Here is a 17,018-nt window from a genome sequence, read left to right as displayed (position 1 = left end):
CACACAAACTATCAAGTTGTGTGGATATATTTAATAAATAGAACTGTTAGAAATTTCTTTTGGCCTAGGAATACTATGAAAAAATTACCAACTCACTGTGATCTGGAAAAGATTTGCAACCTCTGTATTATCTATTTTAGTTTTCCCCCATAGCCCTATTAAGGATAACTGCATGGTTTCATTAGCCTTTTTGAAATGGAAATATTAAAAAGAGCTCCAAGAACCTTTTTGGCCTCATGAGCTCCAAGTTGGTAACTGATAGACCAAGATGTCTCTAAAAATCACATCAGCAGAACAAAAGTGTGTATTATTGATAAGTGCATTCTTTATCATGATACATTTATAGCAATACAATGCTTCCTGCTCTTGATTACCTCCCCCCGCCCCTAAAATTTTCTAAAGGTAGAGAATGAGTAAAGAAAACACATCTGGGGAGACATTTCATTTAACAAAAATTGACTAAGCATATACTTAGGTGACATGTCAATTGAGATCTGAATGAAGAGGGAGATAATCACATAGGTAATTAGAGAAAGGCTTCCAGGCAGAGGGTTGCAGCAGGTGCAAAGGTGAGAACATGTTCGGTATTCCCGATATGAGTTTGCATTGAAAGTTTGACTCTTTTGAATTTGACTCTCAGATACTGATTAGCTTATAATAGTAACTTTGTGAACCTATAAATCCAAGAGCCAAGTAAGTTCAGGCATGCCTCAGTGACTTGAGCAAGATGCAAACACCCCATTAAAACTGGCAAAATGAACTTGCCCTCCCTCCCTCCTTCTTTCTCTATCCTTCCTTCCTTCCCTCCCTCCCTCTTTCCTGCCATCCAATCTCCACCAAATGTTATTGAAACTCCTCTATTTTGGGTACTTATTGTACAGCAGTAAACAAAACACACAAGGCTCCAGCCTGCTTGAAACTTACAGACTAGCAAACTAGGGTTTTTGTAAACAAAAAAATCCTGAGTGTGATAAGTATCAAACGTTTGTTCAGTGAACCTGGCCCAAATTAAAAGATAAATGTTTGATCAATGAATCAATGTTTAAATGAATGAACAAATTAGGAGATGGATTGACTGACCTTTAAGATTTTATAACTCTGAGATTCTTACTATAGCAGGATAATTAGATTTTTTTTTCCTGATTCCCATTTTCTATTCCTATATTGGTGTGAGTGAAAAATGTTGAGAAAGAATTAGGCTAAATCTGCCAGTCATAAAACTTCATAAGAAAATCAATTAAGTAGCTCAAAATCATTTCTGTACTTTCAGAAAAAAAAAAGCAGCTGCCTGATGATATTTTTAATTGAATTCAGAAGCTATTACCTACAAGAACCTTTAATTTATTCTTACCCAGTCAATCGAAAACAATTTAAGCAAAGCAGAATCTGTTTTCTTCTAAGTTGCAACTGAGCTGAGAGCTGTCATGCCAAGTTTCACCCAGTGTGAATTTCAGCAGCAGAATGATAAACACCAGTAAAAGAAGCCCTTTTCTAGAAAGCCAGTAGGACTGCTTTAGCCAAGTTTATGCTACTAGGCAACAACTTAAGAAAACCAATATTCTGTTGCTAATTACCCATCTAAAAGGCTAGAGAGGAAATTACAGAAAGAAGCAATCTTCTTAATAATTCCCCCATTACCAAATCCTGAATCATCTCTTACCCATGAAAGGATGAACATAGAAGTTTCAGAGAATCCCAGTTCTCATTAAAGTAAGAGAAGAGATTGTTTCCCTAAAGGAATGGGCTTAACGATTCTGTGTATAGATCTTACCCCCATCTAGAAATTTACAAATGTCATGGGTGAAAGGGACGGACAGGGCAAGTTTCTGGGGGCTAAAAGGGTGGGAACTGGAACCCCAAACTTATGTCAACTCTGTCACCCACATTGCAACCCGGCCTCTACTGGTTCATCCATTCACTCATTACACGTGAACAAGACAGAAAAGTTTACAGTGTAGTATAGAGTCAGGTAAGAAATAGGTAAACAAATAAACGAGATCATAAAGATAACTGTGCTTTGAAGAAAATTTTCAAGGTGATATGATAAATAGTAACGTGAGAAGCCTCATTTAATAGGGTGGTTAAGAACCTTCAGAGCATTATTCTTGTCCAAGGTTTTATATATATTGCAAATGTTCTCTGTGTTCTTTTTAAGTTGGGCCTAACCATGTTCCTATAACATTAGATAATGATGCTTATTCTTTTCCAGCCAACTCATGATGAGTCTGAGGAAAGGAAGAGAAAGGAAGGGAATGGGAGAAATTCTTAATACAATGGTTCAAATAACCCAACATAAGAATGGTTGAAATAAGCCAACATGAGAATACCATAAGAAAACTCACTTCTTCCTTTATGATCACAGCATAGCCAAATTCTTTAGAAAGGTTAAAAAAGCAAGAAAATGAATAAACAGTTGCAAAATTGGATTTCAAAAAAATGTAAAGCTTTTGCTCTTAGAAAGACACCTTTTGAGAAAGGAAAAGGCTGACTGCAGACTGGAAAAAAAATATCTAATATATATCCAAAATATTATTTGTGTACACACCAAGTATTATGTTTATATATACATACATGTGGGCATATACACATGTATGTATATATACATATAGGACATAAAGTGTATCATATTTCATATATATCTAAAAAGAACACATATGGAACACAGAGAATTCTTAGATATCAATAAGAGGACAAAACTCAATTTTTAAATGAACAAAAGGTTTGAATAGGAACTTCGCAAAGGAGGATAAGCAAATGGCAAATGGCAAATGACATGAAAGATGGTCAACACCATTAGTCATCAGAGAAGTACAAATTAAAACCACAATGAAACACTCCTTTACACCCTCTAGAATGGCTAAGATGAAAGAGTAACCATACCAGGTGTTGGTGAGGATAGGAAAAAACTGGAACACTCCTAACACAGCTGGTGTACAGGCAAACTTGTATACAATGTTCATAAAATCTTTATTCATAATATCTACAAACAGAAACCTACTGCCCATCACGGGTGAATGGATAAACAAGTTGTATTATATCCATAAAGTGGAATACTATTTAGCCATAAATTGAATGACTAATACATTCAACAACATGAATGAATGAATCTCAGAAACATGCTGAACAAAATAAGCTGAGTATAAAAGTATATGATGTGTGAAAACATTTATAGGAGATTCTAGAAAAAAGGAAATACAATCTGCAGTAATAAAAAGCAGATCAGTGACTATCTGGAGCTGGGGTTAGAATGGATTGACATTTAGAGAGCATGTGGAAAATTTTGGAGGGATGGAAATATTCTACAATATGGTGGCGAATATGATGGTGGTTACAGAGATGTATGTATAGATTTGTCAAAACTCTCAAAATGCTGTTTATTGTATGTAAATTATAATAATGTTGATTATAACACAACAAAGTTATTTTTGAAAATTAGCTCCCTTCAAAAAGTGGTTTTAACGTTTGCTTATAATACTGGTAAAAGTGTGTCATTTGCTGGATCAATTCATAAAATTTGAAATTTGAAATTTAGGCAGACAGGGAGCCAATATAACAACCATGGCCCCAAGTATTCACTGACCTGGTTTTACTAAATTTTGCCATACCAATCTTGAAAGAGGTTCTGTGAAGAAAAAGTCTCTTGGTCCAGTAGATTGTAAAGAGACCGAATGCCTTATTTGTAGATTCACATTATACCTCACCATAAATTTGGTTCTAAAAGTCCTATAAAGAATATCTACTGGAACACAGTTTGGGAAATGCTAAGTTAGTTGATCAATGTCAATCTGGAGGGAAATGTCTTAAAATGTTTTTCATCATCTATATATGTTTTAAATATCAAAAAAGGTGATTTAGTATGTAGTATTTTCCACATGTGTTTGAGCATGGTATTGATCTTGTAAAATTGGCGTTCTATATTATTTTCTTACGAAAAAAGTTTTTTAGGGTTTTTCCAGAGAGCTTGGTCCTTGACTCTATCTTTATAAACAACTTGGCCAAATGGCAGAAATTGGATTGTCAAATTTTTGGATGTCACAAACTTTTTTTATGATAGTCATTATTATAGAATTTGAATCTATTAAGATGCCTGTCTTGGACAAGGAAGATTGATGGGATTTTAAAAATTATTGGGTTTGAAAAATCAATTAATTAAGTGTATATGTTTTCTGGGGGACAGAGGAGAGCAGGCTTTGGAGTTTTAGTTGACCACAAACTCAACCAAAAGTATAATGTTGCAGCATTAAAAACCAATTCAACCCAGTCTACACAATTAAAAGAATAGTTTCCAGAACAATAGGAAGAGATCCATTATAGATAAGTACCATCGTAGATCTAAAAGATGGAGAAAGGACTGAGAATAATACCAAAGGAATACCATGCAAAATCTGGGGAAAAGAATACACAGGCATAATGGTATTTGCCTCCAAGTATGTGAGGAAATGTCATGGTCTGTCACTCAAGCATCTTGGTTGCCAGCTTCTAGTTTAAATCTTTTAAAATCTCTAATTGGATCTAACCAGGACTGTTTTAATCAGAACAGAAATTTGTTCACAAAATCCACAAAATCCACAGAATGTGGGAAGACCAGGTTACTCCCAGAATGGAGGGAACTCTGGGACAGGGTGGCCAGAAGCCCAGCAGGGGTCACAGACAGTAGAAATCTGGTCCCTACTCCCCGCCCTCTACCATTAATGATGAACCACCAGCACCCACCCCATCCTTGCTTTTGCAGCACCCAAAACTCAATATGGCAAAAAAGTTGGACCAAAATCATGTGCCTGGCCCGGGCTGGATTTATTTAGAGTTCTTCCAAAATCAGAAAGGCAACAATTACTCAGACTCCTTCAGTGAGAATTTTAATATCAATAATGGAATCAAATTTTTAAAAAATTAAATTAATAATGGGCAAACAAGAATATTTTAGGAGGGGAATGTACCTTAGACGTTATCTACAAAACAATTAATCTTTTTCAATGTGGAAACTGTGATCTCCCTTGAGTAATCAAATGAGTTTTTTCATAGACTCTCGGTGAATGAGTACTATATGATCCAAGGGCAGACTGCCCCAAGTTGGGCCTCTTTGGCATGAAGATTATTTTTGTTAAAAGCAATCAAAACCCAGCAGACTCTGGAAAAGCTCTTTAGCTTTACACAACTGCCTAAAAGAATTTCAATAGAGGAACTGCTCCAGGAAGAGCGCTATCACTGTAGGTAATTACATTATAACATGAACTAGGTATGGTAGAGAGGGAAGAACCCAACAAGGCCTGTTTGATCAAAGTCATCGATGTCCCATTGTTTCTGTCTGGCACAACTAAACTTTGTTTACCAAACATTTACCTTTTTGTCTTCCTGTGAATTGCATTCCTTCCCTTTTGAAGTCCCAGATCCCCACTCACAACTTTCCCCTCTCCCCCCGCAACCATTCTCCTTAGTTCGGAGTAACATATATACCTCATTTTGCCTGACTGTCTTTGGAATTTTTATGTCTATGTGGATTCCCTGTTTGTACAAAATTAAATTTGACTTTCTCCTGTTAATCTGACTCAGGTCAATTTGATTCTTAGTCCAGCTAGAAGGACCTTAAAAAGCAAAGGAAATTCGTACCCCTGACAGTATCAAAAGAAACGCAGAACCTAGGATCTCCATGCCTTCAACCCATCTTCCTCTATAATAAAATACTGCTTCCTTTTTCAACTGAACAATTTAACTTACTAATATAAATATACTGAGATCCCCATATCTATATATTATTGTTAACAGAATTAATATGAACACAGGAACGTATGACCATGAGGGGAAGAGGGAGAAAGTTAAGAGGTGAGGTAGAGACAAGATAAAATAGCCCTTCAAACTTAATGTGTTTGTGTAATTTTTGTTTGTTTCTGATATGACCTCTAATTTACTAGAATGTCCTTGTTTTGAAGCTAACCTTTTCTGGTAAGAGTGTTTAAGGAAAAACAATGCCTTTGACTATTAACAAAACCTTAAGGAAAATGTCACTGTGAAGGCAAATTATTTTTCATCTGCTTAGTAAACTTTTTGACTGATGAAAAATCAATGCTTCACCAATTCTTCTTTCAGGTGTTGTATGTCTGATATGTCTCCTATGTCATCTGGAAACAACTGTTTAAATACTACTTTAATGAGAAAAATCACCTACGGCTGGTCTGGTACTGCCTTGAATGGATTTGTGGCTGATAAGTGACTGATAAGATGCTTGTTTGAAACATTTTGGAAGGACAAATCCATTATTTGTTGCCACTTTTTCCACGGTCCTTGGAGAAATTAGCTTTAATTATTTTTTTAGTTGCAAGAACACAGCAAATCCTCCTTTCTTGAAAAAGGGCAAACACTGTTAGACTCTTATTTTGCCCAATTCTTTTGTAAATCAAAATATTGAAACTAGTGGATTAAACCATTAGACAACATTCCCTGAAGGACAGAGTATATTATATTAATTCTTTCTCCTTATTGTAGAGGCAGAAAAAGAAATAAGAATTTCCTTAAATGATGTGTCAAAATTTGGGGATAAAACACAGAATTTCAGTCATTCAGATTCTTCATGTATATACCTAATAATTCTCTGGCCTCCCACTTCCTTTCAGATTGATGTAGGGTGTAGATTCTCTAACTGCTCCCATCCTGAAACAATGTGTCCTTTAGCAGCCAAGGATGTAGCACAACCCAGAAGCACTCATTTAAAAGAAAATTAAAAAATAGGAAAGAAGAAAAAAGGACATTAATGGACAGGGAAGAAAGAGGTTATGCAAAAATTGAAGCCCCTCGTCACTGTTATAATTCTCTCTACACAGTTGCTGGGTTAATTTTTTTTTTTTTTTTTTAAGTTCTCAAAGGAGGAAGGAGAGGGACAAGCTGACTCTGTGCTAAGTGTGGAGCCCCATGTGGGGCTCGATCTCTTAACCCTGAGATCATGACTGAGCTGAAACCAAGAGTTGGACACTTGACCAATGGAGCCACCCAGGTGCCCCTGTGTTCATTTTCTAATAACAACTCCATAGTCCTCTCTTCTGTTGCTCAATATCTCCAGTGGAGACACCTCTACCACTCAGACTCTGAATCCTACCATTTGGCTGATTTTAGACATTATCACATCGTCACTGACAGCCTGTTTACCACCCCATAATACCACAGGTCAGAAGGGCTATCATGGCCTTTTCTAAGCTAGCTCAGTTTTCTTAGAGTAGAGCTCACACTGGGCAAGTTTTCATCTAGACTTCCAAGCAACCAACCTCTTTCTCATTTGAATTTCACCATTAATTCACCTTGGAGTATTTGTTGTGACATCTATCTTTACATCCCTGATGTTTCTAGAGGAAATACTCATACTGAACTAACTCTGGGAATCATCTGGGAGGAAGGGTTTGCACAACCATTTCCAAAATAACATCATGGCAGCCTTCCCAATTCACAGCCACAACATCCTGTGGAAGCAGCAAAACTGTTTAGAAAGCCAACAACCAATTTGAATTAGAGCAATTCCATGGAGGCTCAGGGCAGCAAGGCTTCTTCTTCTTCTTCTCCTTCTTCTTCTTCTTCCCCTTCTCCTCCTCCTCCTCCTCCTCCTTCTTCTTCTTCTTCTTTCTTCTTCTTCTTTTAAAGATTTTATTTATTTATTTGATAGACAGAGATCACAAGTAGCCAGAGAGGCGGGGGAAGCAGACTCCCTGCTCAGCAGAGAGCCCGATGCAGGGCTATATCCCAGGACCCTGGATCATGACCTGAGCTGAAGGCAGAGGCTTTAACCCACTGAGCCACCCAGGCGCCCTAGGGCACCAAGGCTTCTTTTTCTAGAATGTAGAATAGTGGTATTCTTATATCATGATACAAGATAGATCTGAAACAAGTTTGAGCCCACCCCCCAATCCTACTTAACATGAGTATACTTTTTTTCCTCTATGCTATTGCTTGTTCACGCTAGTTATGATCCATAAAACCGACTTCATGATCCACTAATTCATCATGACCCATAATCCAAAAACATGAAGAATTTCTCTGTTATGTGGGGTCATTTCAAATGGCCATGTTTTAAGGATTCTAAAGCAGTGCTGTGCATTAGAGCCACCTGAAACTCTAGAAAAATGAAGATGGCTTTGTCCCCTGGCTAGAGTCTGATTCAACCAGTAACGAGCAAGCAACAGTCATTGTGAAGGCTAAGTAATTCTAACATGGGGCCAGAATTGGGATCCATTGCTGTAGTGTAGAGCCACTAAAAAGAAAACCTACCAGATCCTTTATTGCAGTACACTTGTCCCAAGAATCTCTCCCAGCGAAGTTATTCTGCATAATGCAAATTTGTCCCTCCATAGCTTGTTTATATTGGTTTGCCGCATTCAGTACAAGATGATCTTTAAGGTACTTTACAATCTCTGTTTTTCCACTTGAGCAGCAGAATCCCTAAAGGCCAGGAGGCCTGAGCACTTGGCCTCCTGCCTTGGACACAATGTGGAGGCAGGCCTGGGTTTTGTATGATACAGCTGCCTCTGCTCTGTGTGACCTTTCCCCTAGTTAGCTAGATTTCCATGAACAGAAACTAGATGCCTGAGAGCTGACACATGGAAAGTGCCTGCTGGTCTACAGCAGTGACCCTTCACCTACTAAACTTCCCCTTGTTGACTCTACCGCCAGCCGGAACAGCCCAGGCTGTGGGTGTGGGACTGACCTTTTACCCACTGAGCCCCGCAGAGGCCCAGCATCTGCTAACGTCTGCAGGATGGGCTGTATTTCTTCCTTCCAACACAATGTTGATGAAGAATCACTTGCTTTTTATTTTTAAACAGGAAGTGGGACTATAAGTTAGGGCTGTTAGCATGAGTAAACAATCCTTTCGTTCCAATATACAGTGCATTCGGCGGTGTCTGTTTGTTGCCAGAGGCGGTGGGGGCACCCTACTGTACAAGGGCTGAAAGAAAGAACACAGAAAGGGACCCCCCACATCTTTGTTCTCTGGACTCAAAGAGGACTAGTGAAACACAGCCGGGCCCCTTTCTTCAGTCAAGAACATAAACATGTCACCCAAACTCGGCACTGCTGGATGTCCACATTTAGTTTTCAAAAGACTAAAAGCAGAAAGGAATGTGTGTCTGTGTGGTTACTGTGAAAGCTAAAGATAGTGTAGTTTTCTTTCTGGCAAAGTCTAACGGATGCTCTAATATGAAGGACACCAGAAAAAAAAAAAATCAATATTCTCGAGGAAACAAGCTGTTGAGTTTCCAGCATCTTTTTTTAAAAATCTAAATTCAATTAGCCAATCTATTATACATCAGTAGTCTCAGATGTAGAGTTCAATAATTCATCAGTTGTGTATAACCCTCAGTGCTTATCACATCACGTGCCCTCCTTAATGTCCATCACCCAGTTACCCCATCCCCCCACCCACCTCCCTTCTGCAACCCTCAGTTTATTTCCCAGAGTCTCTCATGGTTTGTCTCCCTCTCTGATGACTTCCCATTCTGTTTTCCCTCCCTTCCCCTACTGCCCTCGGCCCTGTTTCTTATATTCCACGTATGAGTGAAACCATATGAACATTGTCTTTCTCTGATTGACTTATTTCGCTCTGCATAACATCTTCCAGTTCCTTTTGGTTTGTTTTTGAACTCAGTTTTATACAATTGCTTCATTTGGGCCAGAAGGAATATGCATTCTTAGTTCTAAAGAGTCAGAAAGGCTAATGTAAAAAAATCTGAAATTTCCCAAGCTGCAGAAGAGTGTGGCAAAGATTCCCTTTTAAACTGAGATTGAGAACTCAACGTTCTCTACTAGCTATGTGTCCTAGGTGACTTAATGACTCTCCTGCCTTGGTTTTTCCTCTGCAAGAGAAAAGTGCTGGATTAATGAAGGATTTTCATGCTTGTAGTTGTCAGTTTCACTCAGGGGTAGTTTTTCCAAGTGGAAAGGGGACAGTGGGGGCAGGGGTCCTGTTGCAGGCCAAAATGTGAGACGGTTTAGACCTGGAATAACAAGGCGTTACACCTTCCAAATCTGATGCCCTGATTCGCTGATTTCTAGAGTGCTATGTTGAGAAGAATCCTGAGCCAAACCAGACCTAACAGGAAAGGATGTTATGATCTGTTGGTGGTGGGGTCAGCCACGGCTGGAGACGGAAGAACTTATATAACGTGCACCTGCTTAAACTAGTATTTTCAAACAAAGAAAAATTTAGTGTGACGTCTGGTTATCTATCCTTTTACTGCTAAGCATTATTAAAAAGAAAACCACAGATCAAAAATGGTATCACTTAGACTGAGTTCCCAAACTGGGGCTTAATATCTGACCTAATTGTAATTTCATCTTTCCCAGAAATGCACTCTTAACTAGTTGGTCAGGAATTTTCCCTTCAGTGCTGGGGGGGTGGTGTGGGGGGTGTCGGGGTTAGTCAGCCACTTGGACTCTCTTCATCCCTACCTACCTTCCCCAAAGTTGAGGAGGTGATCTGCATGATAAGGCCCCTTGCTTTTCCCTCTAAGGGAAAATGGCCTCCGGGGAACAATCCTTTTCCTTTGCTAGTAACTTTCTTGTCCCACCCTTTTTCTATAAAACCTTCCCATTTTGTATGACTCTTCAGAGCTTCCCTTTACTTGTTAGATCAGATGCTGCCCAGTTCATGAATGGTTTAGTAAAGCTTAATAGGTCTACAAAATTTACTCAGCTGAATTTTGTTTTTTAGCAGTATATAGACATACAATGCGTTGCCTGTACTAATAGGCCAGTACCCAGGAATTGACTGAACTAACCAGGCAACAAGGAACATGTGTATAACTGACTAAATTTTCTCATTTTCTTCTTCTTTTTTTTTAATTTGACAGAGACAGCGAGAGAGGGAACACAAGCAGCAGGAGAGGGAGAGGAAGAAGCAGACTCCCAGAAGAGCAGGGAGCCCGATGCGGGGCTCCATCCCAGGACTCTGGGATCACAACCTGAGCCGAAGGCAGACACTTAACAACTGAGCCACCCAGGCAACCCTTAAATTTTCTCATTTTCAAGTGGATATTCAGTGAGATGTTGACATGCTTTTGATCATACCCCCTGCACTGGGTTAAGCAAAGAAGTCACAAAAGGAAGTGACCTCTAAGATTTGTCTTCCAGATGACTTGGTGCCTGATTTGTGCTCCTTTTATTATCTGGAATACCAGGAAAGCCTGCCTGAGGCAGCCAGTCAGTTCTACACAAACCAAGGCTGGACTTTAGTTTTAATTATTAGCATTTTGGATTTTCAAATGAGAGATTTCTGTTTGGACACCATGTGGGGGGAGGGGCCGGGACAGGGGTGAGGGTTCAAAGGAGAAGAAATGTCTTATTTGGTGATAGTCTCAGGAAACTTAGGCAATGATCAGCAATCAGAGAAAAGGAACAAGCCACAGGCTTGGAAGTAAAATTTCAGTTGACAGTAGCTCCGTGTCAGTCCACAGAAGGCAATAGCAGGGACAATAAGGGAGAGAAAGAGCTGATTATGGGCTCCTCAGGCCTGGAGTCTCCTGGCTTCTTGGTATGCCCAAGGGGGTTAGAATAGAAGGCAGGAGACCACTGATCCAATGCCCTGTCCTTATTCTGCCTTCCAATTCGGTCAAAAGCTTATTCTGAATGGATACATGCCAAATTCGTTTGCCTATTCTTTAGCTATATTGACTGTCATTTCAACTTTTGAAATAACCTTAATTTTTCCTATAATCAAGAAGTAACACAAGTTTCATTGCTAACATTTGGAAAAGCACAAGAAAAGCCAATGGAAATACTGATACATCTAACTGACCCTCCCTCCCCCATAACCGCTACGGACATTCTGGGATATTTTCTTTATATACATGTTTATACATATGTGTATGCATATAATATTAAAAATATTAACCATGTATGTTTTCCACTAACATTTCTTATTAGTCCATGACCCCTTCCCTCATTTGGGCAGCTGAACCATGATTCACAAATGGGAGCCAAAAATACTTACACATATTTGGGAGATTTGCTTTATTGAAGTATTATGATATATGTTTTTTTTTTTTCCAGATACATAAAAACCTATGTATGGTTTCTGTGATCCATTCACTATTCCTCTCTTAAGTTTCATTTGAGCCTTCACCAAATCAGTTTGTGCATAATATAGTACCTGGAACTATATTAATCTGCTTGAGAAAACACACTCTGTGTAGCAAGACAGGGCCACCACTCCATTGGTTTATAACAGTCTACAGTCATTCTTAGGGAATTACCCAGTTTCCACAGATGAATTCAGTGGAGACATGAAGAGAACCAATACACTTGAAATACTTATAATGATGGAGATAATCTTAAATCATTCCTGGCAGGATACCATATTGGTCTGTATTTCCTACTTTGGTCAGGGGCATTTTCAGAGGTTTATACTTGGCCTTCCCCACTATGACAGCTCTGTAACCCCACAGGCCATGGACCTAATGTGGGATTTTTCCAAATGCCAATTGCCAAGTTTGTAAATCCTAGTTATATATGCATTCAAGGACCAGAGGAATGACCTCTATATTTGCTCAGGGCAGGACCCCTCTACTGTGAAATGTTTACTCTGGAGCTCCCAGCTGGGTTGGTTGGGGGATGGTCTGTGAAAGACTAAGAGGAAAGAAGCAATACTGGGTAGGGAAAGCTTGGAAACTGTGTGGCATATACGACATCTGTGAAGGAAAGGGGGCATAGGAAGCAGAATTGACCTGGTACAGACTCACACTGCAAAGCAAATGTGACAAAGCGTAGCCACCCAGAAGAGGTCCTGGGAGCAAAGAATTCCTTAACGGAGTTCCACATGGAGGAGAGATGGCCAGCCTCAGATGCTTGTCCATCATTGGGGATGGACGGGAAGAGCATGGCCTCAGTTCAAACACTGCACGGATCGAAAAGCTGCTGCAGATGGCCTCTGTCAGCCGATGGCCTCCTTGCTGCTGACTGCACGTACCTTAGTGCACGGGTACATCATGTATTTCTATCCATTGCCTCATGAGTACACATGTTGTTTTCACATGTTTTTGTTGTTGTTCTTGCAGGCAATATTGCCACAAACACTCTTGTACATGTATCTCTACACTCTGTTGGTAAAACTCTAGGACACGTTTCTGGAAGTGGAATGACTAAAACACATGGTAACTATCCTTACAATTTTTGCAAATTCTGCCAATTGCTTTCCAAAAAAAAATTGCCAATTATACACTCCCACAAATAGTATAGGAGAATGTTTATTTCCCCAGGATTTGCCAACATGAGATGTTATTAGCCTTTTTCGTTATTTGCCAGCTGACAGAACTATGATGTAGCGTTATCTTACTAGTTTTTATTTTCCTACTTCACTCATTAGTTCAAGCATATTTCATATGTTCATTATACATTTGTTTTTCTTCTTTGGTTAATTTTTAATTTCCTTCACTCACCTTCCTTTATTGGTTTTCAACATAAGCATCAGACACAATTAAGAAATTTCTGGGTGGGGAGAAAGAATGCTCAGCCTGTATTCTGAAGCAAAAATTCTTCTTGTCTTCCCACAAGTCAAGATGTGTTAGCTTCAGGATTCAGTGCCAAAACAGAAAAAGGAACTATTTTTGTTTTGGTGTTGGTTCAGTGAGGGGAAGAATCTTAGCCTTTATAAGTGTAAGGAGGCAGGAATGAAACCAAAGCCTTCTTCAGAAGGAAGTTTTGTGCACAGAAAAAAAAAAAGTGATCTAGAACGGTGGGATAGTAGGAGAGGGGAGCCTCATGGAAAGAAACAGGCCAGAGGCTCACCCATCTATCTTCACTTCTTACCAATGGCTGAACAGCCCTGAGTTTGCACCTTCCCTTCCCCAGGAATCACCGCCATGACTACTTCCCCAGTGGTTTCTCATTAACTCAGTGTTGCCAAATAAACGCATCATTTGTGTTCCCCCTCTTTAGTCAACCTACCCTTTCCTCCTGATTCTTTGACTTCCCTGCTTTTATTAATGAAATCACCCCCTCCCAATAATACAGGCTTACAACATCACAGAACTTTTTATTTTCATTCTTCCTTCTCAGATTTGACAAGAACTGGAGAGCCCACCGGAGTAAAATGGTTCCTTATATTCTCTCTCCCATTGCCCTAACATCTTTCCTTTTTTGTGTGCCTTTGAACTTCTTTTCAATCTTTAAAACTCAGATGACATGTCACCGCCTCCAAGGGAGTCTTCCTTGACCACCCCCCTACACACACACACACCTTATAGATACCACATTATTTTTTCTTTAGATTATTCACAGGTTTTTCTCCTGTCCTCGAGGGCAGCAACTACGCTTTTTTCATCTTTATATCCCCAGCACTAATCATGGTGTCTGGTACATAATGGATGTTCAATGAAGTTTTATTGCATTGAATTGTTTAACCGCTATGAAATTTGAGCTCCAACAGTTCCATGTTCATATCAGCATTTAAGGTTTTTTATGATATAACCCTAAGTTCCCATCTCCTTCTTCCTTGGGTACTCCAGATGGCAGCTGTCCCAATCTAGTCATCATTTCTCCACTGTATCTCTAGCTCCTATGTCTGTGCTTCTGCTCAGGCTTAGACATCCTTCCTCACTGTCTCCCAATAATTTGCTCAAATCTTGCTCATGTTTCTCAAGTCATCCCTAAAGCCAGTTATCAGAGGAGGCATTTCCTGATTCCCAACAGAGCCCTTCCTCCAAACACCCCTGAGCTCTGTTACTATCACCATCAACATGACACACTGACCAAATCTGTTTTTAATATGCACTTAATTGTATTTTTTTTTTTTTTGCTCTGAGGATTAAATGAAAGTCCTATGAATTAAAAAAAAATTTTTTTTTTAAAAATTAGCCATTGTTGGGGCGCCTGGAGGGTCAGTGGGTTAAAGCCTCTGCCTTCAGCTCAGGTCATGATCCCAGGGTCCTGGGATAGAGCCCCACATCGGGCTTTCTGCTCAGCGGAGAGCCTGCTTCCTCCTCTCTCTCTCTCTGCCTGCCTCTCTGCCTACTTGTGATTTCTCTCAAATAAGTAAAAATTAAAAAAATAAATAAATTAGCCATTGTTTTCCATCACCCACTGTTAGTCTGAGATTCTTGAAAGAAGATGTTTTTACACCAACCAAAGCATCTAGTCCAGCTCCTGGCTCTAAAAGTAGCCTCTAAAAATACCAATTATAAGAAATATCACAGACCAAATGGTGATTTAGGCCTTGCTTTCCCCAATCTCCTCACCAATATGCTTTCCCTAATACTCCCTTCTCATTGCCAAAACAAGGCTGCTCAATCACCTGTAATTATCACTTCCTCAGAGAGACCTTCCTTGCCTGCCAAATCTAAGGTAGCTCCAGGCCATTATCTATAATCCCCAAAACAGAAAACATCATGACTATCTTGTTCCCTGCTGAAACAGATATTTCTTAACTAATCATTTGTCTTTTACATATTTTGTAAAAAATTTCTTCAAGTCTGCTGTTAATTTTTTAACTTTAAATATTCCACATACATATTCTATTACACACACATACACATATATCTATATCTATATATATATATAGAGAGAGAGAGAGATATTTGGCAACATACACACACATACGTTCTCTTCCTTCCATCATGGCTTTTGAAATTCTCTCTCTCTCCATATATATATATATATATATGTATATATATACATATATATATTTAATGCTCCCTTCCAATATATACCTAGAGGTTAAAAAGTTGAAAAGCCATCTTTTTAAAGGTCTTGAAGCATTTTGTAAAATTGGACATCTCCAGCCCTCCGACAAAAGTGTCACTTGCATTCTTAAAGTTCTACCAATGACCTTATGTGACCAGGTTCTGCTAAGCCAGCTGGACAGAATTAACTTGGTGCTAGCTAAGCACACTCTTAAAAATTTCAGGAATCAGGTGTATAAAGCAGGGGTGCTCTGTTCAGCACTGTGTACACTCCTCCCTGGTCATTAGCACCAAATCATTTGATAGTCCTCTCATGATTTACATTTACTTGAATGAATGCACAAATTTGTCCATATCCATTGCACCCACATACTAATTCTCTTTGCTTTATTTCTGTAGAGACTGGATAACCTCCAAGATCTGTGGTCAGCCGGAGAACAAGTGCCACTGTCTTTCCAGGTCACTCTCTAATTGTGGTAATACATAGTGACTTAGCCAACTGTGTAAACAACTTTACCTGGATATTCCGGTCCATTTATCACAAATGTTGCCAATTATAACAGTTTCCATCACAGAGAAATGACATAGAAGAATGCAATGCACTGTGAGGGTAATCTGGTAAGTATTATTGGACAGGATGACATGGAGACAAATTTTGGTGACCTCAGTACACACTTAGCACTGAGCCATTTCTGTGAGCGTCATATGACTTCCCCTGATCTTTAGTCGTCCTGCAACATGTAGGAAAATAGTGCTGCGTGATCCAGGAGAGCACTGGGTGGGGCTTTCCTAAACTACACCTGCCTGTAATACATCATTTTCCCTGGCCTTTCCTCTGCAAATTAAGGAGTGTAATTCTTTATAATATACATTTTTGCCTCGTCCAGATCCCACAGACATGGAAAGAAAAACAAATGCATTCTTTTACTTCTGTTCTTAAGATGTAATCCAGGCAGGGGAAAGTGGGGTGGATTTTTACCTTAAATTTTTCTTGCTTTGTCAGAGAGGGTTTTATTTCATTGTTTGACTTCTTATACCCATTTTTTTTTTGTTTTGCTCTTCTTTTTTCTTTTCTTTGTTTTTTCTTGCTTGATCAAGCTATGCAAATATGTAATAAAGAATTCAGAGTACAAAAACACAAATCCTAGGGGTACCTTAGTGGCTCACTCAGTTGATCATCCAACTCTTGATTTCAGCTCAGGTCATGATCTAGGGGTGGTGGGATCAAGGCCGACATCGACCTTGTGGAGCCTGCTTAAGATTCTCTCTCTCTCTCCCTCTGCCCCTCGTCCCCACTAGTGCACACACTCTCCTTCTCTCGTTCAAAAAAAATTTTTTTTATATATTATATGTATGAAAATCATGGTG

The sequence above is a fragment of the Lutra lutra genome, chromosome 11 (genome assembly GCF_902655055.1).
Source record: "Lutra lutra chromosome 11, mLutLut1.2, whole genome shotgun sequence".
Taxonomy (NCBI): domain Eukaryota; kingdom Metazoa; phylum Chordata; class Mammalia; order Carnivora; family Mustelidae; genus Lutra; species Lutra lutra.
Note: the sequence above shows the minus strand (reverse complement) of the source record.